General features: G+C 35.1%; 1 non-coding gene across 1 annotated transcript; it reads right to left on the bottom strand.

Moving 5' to 3' along the window:
• Positions 1 to 616: 616 nt before the first annotated feature.
• On the bottom strand, positions 617 to 723 carry LOC122095250. The gene has a single exon (XR_006145079.1). It is a non-coding gene; the product is annotated as a U6 spliceosomal RNA (small nuclear RNA).
• Between the last annotated feature and the right edge of the window lie 10,907 nt (positions 724 to 11,630).

The following is an 11,630-nucleotide window of genomic DNA, read 5'->3' as shown; positions in this document are numbered from 1 at the left end:
TCAGAAACAACAGCAAGAAAAAAAAACCACTTGTGTCCCTATCTTGGGGTTCAGTTAGCTTAACATCACCTTATCTATTCCTATGCACATAGCTTTTGACCTTTTCTGCTTATCCACGACATATATTAATTATTGCCAATAAGGGATACCACGTGACCGATGTTTCTTTGGACTTGAATTATTTTAGTTAATATAATTTTTCCAAGTCTTTCCATTCTGTAACAAATCTGGCGATGTCATTCTTTCTGATGGACGATAGAATTCCCATACACACACACACACACACACACACACACACACACACACACACACACAAACTCACAATGTTTTCTTGATCCATTCATCTACTGAGGGACATAGGGGTTGGTTCCATATCTTAGCTATGGGAAATAATGCTGCAATAAACACAATTGTATTGATAATTTTCATATGGTCTTTTTGCTGACTATTTAGGTGAATGCCCAAAAGTGGGATTGCTGGGTCATACGGGAGCTCTATGTGGAACCTTTTAAGGAACCTCCATACAGCTTTCCAAGTGGTTGAACAAGTTTACACTCCCACCAAGAATGAAGTAGGGTTCCCTTCTGGCCACATCCCCTCCAGCATCTGTTAATGTAAAAATGTGGAGCGCTTCTCGAATTTGCGTGTCATAGTTGCACAGGGACCATGCTAATCTTCTGTGTATTATTCCAATTTTAGTGTATGTGCTGCTGAATTGAGCACAGAACATTTTTTATATATAAAGTGGAATTGATTTTCTTAAACTAGACATTTCAACAAAAAGTAAGTTCAAAAGAATTGTTGTGAAATTTTAGAACCATGTATTCCTTACATAAGCACACATTTAAGACTAAAGTCAAGACTGATATGTCAAAAACAAAATAATTCCACATATTTGTTGTTCAACAGATGTGTAGGGGGAGGAATTCAATTATTCTCTACAAGGCACCTATCATAATGAACACTGCAGCAAGTGTTAAGTTTTTTTTTAAAGTTTTAATGTTTTAAATATGCTTAATTTTGGGAATTTGCTTATATGCCAAAATTAAGATTGTATGGTAGGTCATATAACTTTTCTATAAAGTATTTAAGATTTATGGTAGCAGACATATACTACTAAGTATGTGCAATTAAGAGTTTATAGAAAATTTACTAATGAGAAGTTGCAAAGTCTTTGTATGAAGAAACAGTGAAGAGTTAAGACTTTTTTAACTACACAGTTTCTGTTAAAACTTTAGGGCTTCCTTACTTTATATGTTAGCGAGGAACAAAAATGATTATATAAACCATATACAGATGATGAGACGAGACATAAATAGTAATCTTAGAGGGTAAATTTAAAGACTACTCACAGCCTATAAAACTCTTGTTGAACATCATAATCTTAGCCAGTTTTAAATGTACAGGAATATGAGAAAATAGTAAAATCTAATATGTAGTACACTTCAAATACTGGAAACAATGGTATTTGGTTTTTATTTTATTAATCATTAATTTTTAATTATTGATTTTCTTTATTTGTAGCATTGTTTTCCTTGTTGTAATATAATACAACTTTTTGTAAGTCATCATTACGAGATACTTTGAGAATGTTACTTGGATGGCCATACCATTTTTTATATGTGCATATGAATTTACAAAGAGCAAAATTAAGAACAAAATATTGATTAAAACTTTCTCAAGTAGAGTTTGAATCAGGAGTGTTGATAAATGTCCACACATAAATCTTAGCCCTATGCTGAAGCAGTGGTTTTACAGAGTTGAGGCCACAAAATTGAGAGACGGTTTTTGTGTTTAGGTTTTTGGTTTTGTTTCTTTTGGTTGTGGGCCTTGAACTCTGGGTCCTGTGTACTGCTCCTCAGCTCTTCATCTCAAGGCTATTGCTACCACTTGAGCCACAGCACCACTTCCATCTTTTTCTGCTTATGTGGTGCTGAGGAATGTGGTGTTGATGGGTTATCATACATCAAATACCTTCAAATGTACATGTAGAGTCTAAAGATAGCAGTATGAATATTCTCATACAGCTCTTGTTTATCTGTTATGCACTTTCACTATTATGCTATTTCTCTCTTTCATTCTCTCTTATTTCCTCTCTTTCTCTTTCATGCTCGATATCTGCTACTTAGAATTTCTGCTGGGCTACTATTATCCTTCAGGACCCACTGGGATTTTGGGAACATGATAGGGACCATCAGTTACCCTTGCATTCTTTAAGAGTTGTAAGAGTGACGTAATATTATCCTTTGCCATTCTAAATGGCAAAACAACAGATCTAAGAATTCCTGTTCACTTTTAGTACTATTACAAATTTTCCTCATAGGAATCATTGGGACGGATAAAGATACTTTTAACCTGTGTCCTAAAGATCTTTTCTTTTACAAGCAACCTTTTTCTTTTATTATCAGTAAGTAACAAAAACAAAGCTATCCTATGGAAAGTAGGCTGAAGTTGTTCACAGGGATGGAAAACAAGGAAGTGGGGGAAGTGAGCACAGATCCTCAGAGCAGTTTATCATGTACACTTTGTAAGAATGACAATGTGCTGGGAAGTCTAGATTAAATCACTAAACACCTGAAATATATAAATATATGTACATATATTTATATATGTATATTTATTTATACATGCATATATGTGTGTATATGCCCTTATATATGTACACATGTATATTGCTCTACATACAAATACACACATACATATACACATGTATACATGCACACATGGAGAAAGACTCATAGATACAGCCAACACAAGTTTCACTACTTGTTGAATATGCCCTAGACGGAATGCTTGGAACCAAATATGTTGAAGATATATTTGTCTCTAAGAGTTCTTTTAGCACTTCTCTTATCTCTTAAAACTGGTAAGTTTTGACAGATTCGACTTGCAAATGCAGTACAAGTGATAGCATATCACCCAGAAATCTCAGTAAGTATAGGTTATATGGTGTCTCCTTGCTCCCCACGGAATGCTTGCTCTTGTAGACACTCTCAACAACCAAAACAGCAGGAGAATATCCTGGTAAAGAATAAAGTTACACGGCATCTTTCATTGAGCTCTTTTCCAACAGCCAGCATCAATTCCTAAGTAATGAGTGAGTCCACAGAAGACTGGAGCTCAGGTCAACATTTAACCAACCCATGTGATAAGTCTAAAGTGAGAAATGCTGACCGAGGTCTTGCATTTCCTGGCCACGAAAATAAGAAAAAGTATTTGTAATGTATTAAAATTTGAGAATAATTTGTATCCTGTCAATAAATGTGTAGAATACAATTATACCAACTGACAAAAGATGCATTTCATTTGTGTGCTTTTGGACTTGGCGAATGATTTTAAGTGTGTCTCACAAGTAGAATCAACATAAATCAAGCCAGCATTTCTTCATTTAAGATACAAGGAAAGGATACAGGTTGACCCATTGTAGCAATGAGATGTACAAGACACTCTTTCTGGGGGGACTAAGACCACATGATGGGTTTTCCTACAACCCCCATTATTCCACCAACTTTACTCCCCTCTCCTCTTCACTCTTCTAAGGGTTAAAATATTTAATTCATATACTAATCCACCTCATCACCAAATTTGATTTAAAGGTTTTCTGCTCTTGTTATCAATGTTTGTTTAAGGGTTGAAATTCTGTGTGTCAAAATTTGCCTTGCATTTTGTTTGGTATTACCTACTATTCTGACATTGACCACGTGGTTTTATCATATTGGGAAAAAAATATCACTTTGTCACTGGAATTCCAAAAAAACGTATAGCCGATTTTCATTTTTTAAAAACCCAAGTGCATCTTAGAACTTTAGTTTAAAAGTGTGTGTGTGAAAACATGTTCAACATAATCTAATTATAAAAACTCTGTAACAAGTTATCTTCTTCTATGTCTTTCTTTTTTTTTTTTTTTTTGGTCCAGTCGTGGGGCCTGAAGTCTGGGCCTGGGCACTGTCCCTCAGCTCTTCAGCTCAAGGCTTGCGCTCTACCACTTGAGCCACAGCACCACTGCCGGCTTTTTTTCTTTTTGATTATGTGGTGCTGAGGAATTGAAACCAGGGCCTCATGCATGCAAGGCAAGCGCTCTACCACTGAGCCACTTTCCCAGCCCCTTCTTCTATGTCTTGGTAGTGATACTTCCTATCAAATTTGCTGTTTGTTAAAAGAAAACCTTTTTTTTCAAGGGTAGTAGTAAAAGGAATGAGACCCAACTCAGCTCCTAGCCAGGTGTGATGAAAAACAAACCAGTAAGGAGGTAAGAATTGTCTTAAAATGTTTGTTCCACATATCTGTTTCTGTCCCCAGAAACTTCGAGTATAAGAGATGGTATGAGTCAGTATAACATGTGGAGGAGTTGGGGACAAACAAGTCGTTTAAGGATTCAGGTGGACCTGTTGCAACAATGAGAAGTACAAAATGTCATGGCAAAACCAGCTTTACAATGTCGGTGTGGGGGGGGGGAGGGGGGGTATGATTGGGTGGGGGAGAGGGGGGAAGCTGGGAAGGGAGGTGAAGGGTAAACAAAGGAGGAGGCTGCAATGCTTGGTAAGAAATGTATGCATTATCCTGCCCATGTAATTGTAACCCCTCTGTACAGTATGTTCTCAAATAAAGTAAAATAAAATTAAAAAAAAAAAAGACAGCTTGTGAGTAAAGTTGGTAAGTAATTCTTGACTGTGATTTAACATTAAAACTAGCATGTCATTCTCTTTGTCCATCTAAAGTCGTTTCTTTAACGTCTGTGTATAATTTTGTAAGTAACCAAACAGGAGTTTTGGCAATTCATCCGAGGGAAGCGGTCTTGCCCAGATCCTGCCTGGACCATCCTACCTCCACCATGGTACACTGGACTCCTGCCTGACTCCATCATACACAGCTGATTCTTGGTAAAAGACTGATTTAGATTTACAAACTCTAACTCTTGTGGGACACTCTCTGTAAACCTTACTCATCCTGATATGAAAAAGCCAGCTATGTTGTTATACTATTGAAACATGTATAGGCCAGGAGAGCATCTCATACAATTTAGTTATCAGGTTTTCCAGGCATACAAGCTATGCTCAAACTCTCATCCCATCTATTGAATTTTGTCATTGCAGAGTTCTGGCAAGGACTTGTTGATCAATTCTTGGCAGGGTGCACATAAACTCCACTTGTTCTCACTGATCTCTTTGTTGCTTTAATTGGAAATGATAAATGGTTTTTGTGGCAAAGATTGCAGTTCAAAGCCAGCCCAGGTAGACAAATCCCTGAGACTCTATCTCCCAACTAACCATCAAAAAGCCAGGGTAGAAGCTGGCTCAAAAATTAAACAGCCAAATGCTAAATGTGGCCCTGTGACTCAAAGTGGTAGAATGCTAGCCTCGAGCAGAATTGCTCAGGGAAAATGCTCAGGCCTTGAGTTCAAAGCCCATATCCCAGCCACAAGTACTTAGATCCCAGGACAAGGTGGAAAAGAATAAGAGGAAAAGATGTTACATCATCCACTTTGTGGCTGCCCTTTCAAAATTAACCAGATGCAGGTCAATAGAAACAAGTTGAGAATCTTGTCCATCTAATGTCCATATCTGTCTAACTCATAAATGCACAGGAATTTACATTCTTGCCTTTGTTACCTGCTATTTATAGGAAATGATCAAGGTCTCTCACCAGGCCCTTAACTACTCCAATCCAGCCCTAGTTTCTGACTGGTTATAGGTTCATGATCCAAATGGAGCTTTTCTGGTTTATTCCCTTGTTGTGTTTTCTGATGTCACTCATATCAACTAGTCCTGCCACCTTGTCAGCCTTTTGCCTGATATCAGTATTTTCAAGTTTCTCTCTAACAGGATAACAGCCCTCACTCAAACCTGGGACCAAGTCAAGGACATCCGGTTACTGCAGGCAGCCAGAGGCTTTGCTTACACTGCCCTGGACCGAGCACAGACTTGGACCTGAAGGCCCCAGCCCCAGTGACTACTGAACACACTCATGACAGCTGGAAGTATCCAGAAAAGACCACGACGCCCCTCCACCTTTTATACTCCAGGGTTCAAAATGATGGAATCTGCTTTGTTCTCATAACTCCATGATTCTCTTCTCTCAGCCCAATTATTTTTATGTATCCAAAGATCCTATATGAAGAACTTGCTTCTCCCCACTTGGCCCTATCATTTTATGTATCTAAAGATGGAATATGAAGGATTGACCCCCACCCTGCTGTCCCAGGCTCATACACACTACAGGCAAAATTCCAGGTATGTGTGAACTCCTTTTATGTGCAGGCACGGCAATCCATATAATCCCAGTTGTAAACATCCCATTGTGGGCCCAACTGAAAGGCCCCCACTTTCCTTGACCTAGGGGCTTTTCATTAACCTCTACCTCCTTGCTCAGTCCTCCTATAAAAACTCAGATCCTGTTTCAGCTCCCTCACACAACCTCCAAACCTGCTTTTCCTCAATAAACAGTCTTCGTCTATTGATGAAGTCAGTCCTATTCCTTTTCCATTCTCCTAAATTTTCCTAACAAGGACAGGCTGTATTCTATGACACAGAAGAGAGAAAATTACTAAGCATTCATTTACAGCCTTCTGAATATTTCTGATTCTGCACACATCAATTATCTATCCATACCTATGTCCAAGTGAGAGGATTTTAAAAGAATTTAGTGTTGGCTCCAATGCATTACATTAAGATATTTAGAAACAACTGAGAAACCTAAAGGTCTATACGAATTTTTGGTGAGACTGAAGGGATAGCAGAATTTGGTTTTCTATAATTTGAGCAATTTGCAAAAAGAATTGGCAAATTACAATTTACATTTGCAGCAGACTTGACACATTAATTTTTGTGTATTGAAAGGAGCACAAGGCTCAACAATATGTCAATGCTATCCTCTTATTTATCTCTAAAGGTTTATATTCTGGTCATTTAATATTAAAACCTCAAAAAAAATTTTGATCTTTAACAAGTCGTGCAAAGGGGCTTCACTTCATACTGTCACTGTTGAATAATGTGTATGTGCATTTCAATGTACATCTGGATCATTGTCAATCATTCCACTTTTCGAATTTTTATACATTTTATAGTAAAAATCGTGTACAGAGGAGTTACAGTTACATGAGTAATGTCTTCTGCATCATATTCACACATTTTAAGTGAATATCGAAGATAATTTACCTAATATTGGAAGTTTAGTAGCCGTCTTCATTTTCTGATGATATTAGCAAGAGTCAGTTTAATTATGCAGATTCCACTATGGAGTGAGCCCTTTAGTCTTCTAACTTTTCGATAAATTTAGAGTTATTTTTTATTAAAAATTAACAAACGTTTTATTTCAGTATTTGAAATGCTGCCCTAATTATTTTAAAACTTTCACATTAAGCTAGGCTGATCTTTTTTCCCATTTACCACACTAGCTCAGGTTAAGTCTCCTTTGGCTTTATTGTTTGAGAGGCCAAGGGAAGAGGGTAAACAGAAAGATGATTAATACTCAGATATCTCCTTCCTCTTCTGTTTTTGCTATTCTTGTTGAGAGGAATACTAGATCAGGGAACAATAGTAATGCTTGATTTCACCATACAAGGGAGCATTCCTGGCATGTCAATTATTGTTTCTCAGAATCACTTGAACTGATTACTCTTTCCTTTTCTGTAACTGTCACCTCACTCTGGCACCCTTGGTGCAGAGGGAAGCACACTAACAGGTTTTTAGCTGTAAATTTGTATTCTATATCTTAACTTACTACTACCAAAAACATAAAGCTTTGGCTATATAAATGCAAAGGCACTGATTGTCCAATAATACCTTATAGGCAATTCTACTCAGCTCTCTCCTCCTCTCCTCTCCTCCCTTCTCTTCCCCTCATTTACTCTCCCTTCCCTTCTTCATTCCTTTTTTCTCTGTCCTCCGTAATCATCTCTAACTTCTCACTTTCTATCTTCCAGTAGCAAGTGATTTGGTTTATCAGACAACACATAAATCATTGAACAAATATTTTTCTCCTTTTTGTGATTATTCATTTTTACAAGAAGTGAGTTTTAGTAGAGCACCAGTGGCTTCCACCTAGCTACTAGGTAGGTTCAAATTTGACAATTGCAATTCCAAGCTATTCCAAATGAATAAACCTAAAAGATTCTTTTCTCCCCTTGTAGTAAAAGGAAGAAATGAAGGTGTGACTCATTTGGTATAGTCCAAACACTGAGAATTAATGCCCAGATAGAGCTCAAGGCCAGTAGTTCAAAACCCAGTACCAACATAATATTAAAAAATGCGTCCTTCTATTTTGAATGGGGATATTTCTCCAAAAATTCATACCCAGGACAATTTTCAAGGTCAAAGATTTTTTCAAAGGCTCTTTCATTTCTTAACCTGATATCTCGGCTTGATTTACTTTATAGGAAATAAGAACCATTTGTTAGGAAATGGAAAGACTTGGTAAATATTATATTAAGTGAAGCAATCCAGGCCCAAAGAAACATAGGTCCCATGGTTTCCCTTATTTGCAATATCTAGTATATGTCTGAGTCAAGCAGAAAAGGTCAGATAAGTTAAACTAAAATTTTTTCATCATGTCCCTAACAAGAATCTCCAAGATTGGCCTTGATAATTCCGTCATAGAAGACTGGGTTCATGCAAATGTCAGTTATGTTTGGGGTCCAATATTTTCCACAGTTGCTTAGGTTGCAAATCTCTCACAGCACATATAGTATCTGGAAAAAGTGCTGTCTTGCTAGGCACTTAAGGTATTTTTGAGGATCACAGTTCATTGCCAGCCCAAGTAGGAAAGACCGTGTGATTCTTATCTCCAATTAACCATCAGAAAACCGTAAGTGGCACTATGTCTGAAGTGATCGAGTTCTGGCCTTGAGCCCCATGACTGACCAAATAAAAAAGAAAGAAAAGTATATATATATATATGATGAGATGAATTACATTTAAATATGTATCAATATATATGATACATATTTAAACTAAATATATAATTTATTTATAGTATATTCGTATATTTATATATATAACATGTTCATATTTTATCTGTATGTTTATAAATATATTTGTAATTTATATCCAAAGAGTACATCTGAAGATTTTGGGAAATTTTAGTTTCTAAAGGATTACTACTGACCCATCATACTTTCAATCATTTTTTCCACTTATTACAATGTCTGCAGTACTAAGACTGAATGATTATGGAACAGAGCATTTGTTTTATTCCTTAAGATTTTGGATTAGAAACATCTATTTATTTGGTATGAAACCTACCAAAATGTGATCTTGAAATCACACTCCACAAACTGGACATATACATCAATTTAGCAACTTATAGGTCTCAAACTTTTATTTGAATTCTGTATCTCATATACATTCAGCTTCCCTACAAACATGCATGCATATTCATGTTCACATACATCCCATACTCACATGACATCCTAAATGTAACACTGTAATAAAAAATAACTTAATTACTGAAAAAGAACACCATCACAAATGTAATTATATATCATTTTTTAAATATCATGCATAATTGAAATACTGATGAAAGTGCAGCTGGGAAGATGTTTCAAATAGAGTGCAAACCTAAAGATCACGTTTCTCAATCCAAACACCATTATTTCCATCCTTCCTTCTCCCATTAAAAAAATGAATACAGAATTCACCTACATGTTTCTTAATCATTGATTGAATAAAGAAATTGTAATATATATATATTTATGCATATATACACAATAATATATTATTTAGCCACTCATGATAATGAAATACCTTCATCTTCAGGAAAATAGATAGAAATGGAAACCTTCATATTAAAGCAATAAGCCATACTGTGTAAACAAATACTAGATTTCTCACATGTAGACTCTAGTTCCAGAAAATAAAATGAATGACCCACGTATAAAAGATGGAACTGATTGAGTTTGGAAAAAAGTGAATAAGGAGATGAAGAGAAATAGTGTGGAATAAATATGTTCAAATACTTCATAAGTTAGTATGATCACATAATAAAATTTCAGTTATAAAAATAGGATAGTGAATTAATAAAAGGAATAAAATTTAATAAGCAACATTATGAGGATATATGTGTATAACACAATAAAATTACTTTGTGAAATTAATATTTGGTAATAAGAAGAAAAATTCATTCCAGTTGTTATAAATTCATATGTTAATTTCCTTTTTTGTCAGTTATTTTCCTGACAAACTAAAAGGAGAAATGGGCTTTGCTCATTTAGAAAGACAATCTTGTCCAATTAGCATTAAAATATTCTAGTTAATTACTGTCAATGTGAAATTGTTCAATCAAATTCAGTATTATATTAGAATATTTCTAATGCATTCTTCAAAATATTCTCTATAGGTATGTACTTTTTGCTATTTATTGAATATGTTTTGTTTACTTAATTGCTATATACCATTTTCTGAATGGAGTTTGGTTTATGCAACTAGGATATATTATACCTGACCAGAAAATCAATTATTCAGTTTTTTTTTTTTATCAAAAATGCTTATTGTGAAATAAAGGGCTAAATCCAAATTATGTATATTTGAAGACAGTACTTGGTTAGTCCTCACATTCCCCATTCCCTTCTTGAGAATAATGCACATTGTAAGGAAATGCTTACAATGTTTTGGAGAAATAGCTTGACTTTAAACCAGTGAGTTACTCTATGCTGCATTTTGTTTACTTTATATACAGAATAGCTAAATTCTTACCTTATCATTTTCCTTAGGCTTTATACTCAGGTTTAATCGCTGATGGGAGACAGATAAATATATAAACATTTTTTAACAGTGGTTAAATTTAGGTACAACTAAACTCATGCAGATAGGCCTCATAAGTCATGAGACTATGATATCAAAATGTTAACCTATACTTACTGGTGTCATGTTATGTGATTTTGTGTATTATAAACAGTGGTTATTAGCATTTGTTTTGTAAACAACATCATTTCATGGGTTAGGAACTGAAGTGAGACATTACACTCAGAACAAAATTTAAGGAGGCACCCAAAATTAGTTATCAAGGTATACATCATATAACACAATGTTTGAAAAATGCAAGCTAAAGGAAATACTTTATGAAAAATCAACAATTAAAATCAATACAGAACCAGTATGACTGATTTTTCTTTTACCCCAGTTGAAATACGGCTTGCATGATGACTTTTCTGATTTTATGCTTAGTTAGGTCTTGATATTTAGTTGGAGAAGCTATGTTCTTTCATGTATTCATTTGTTAGATCAAAGAGGAAATGAATTCCATGCCAGAATCAACATGCATTATAATGCTATAGTTGTATACTTTGCCAAAGTTTCAAATCAGCTCGAGTAGCTTGGGTCTTTTTCGGATCTAACTAAATAGGTATGCAATTTTGTCAGTACTAGAAACATTTTGACCACCAATTATTAAAATAGTATTTTCCAGAAACTACTATTCTCTTTCATGAGATTTTAAATTTCATTTATGTAATGTGCTGATGTTTTCCTTCAGAAAACCCACATTCAGTAATCTACAAACAGTGTAATTTGGAGTAGTTTAAAATTATGTACACTCATGTACACTGCTCAGATTCTATTATGTGCATATTTTGTTCTTGTTAAATCAGTGGTATTTACTATTGGACTTATTCATTGCATTTCTGAATTTTTTTAGTT

The sequence above is a fragment of the Dipodomys spectabilis genome, unplaced genomic scaffold (genome assembly GCF_019054845.1).
Source record: "Dipodomys spectabilis isolate Male_0828 unplaced genomic scaffold, ASM1905484v1 ptg000341l, whole genome shotgun sequence".
NCBI classification, from domain to species: domain Eukaryota; kingdom Metazoa; phylum Chordata; class Mammalia; order Rodentia; family Heteromyidae; genus Dipodomys; species Dipodomys spectabilis.
The sequence above is the reverse complement of the archived record's forward strand: the minus strand, read 5'-3'. Positions and strand labels throughout refer to the sequence as shown.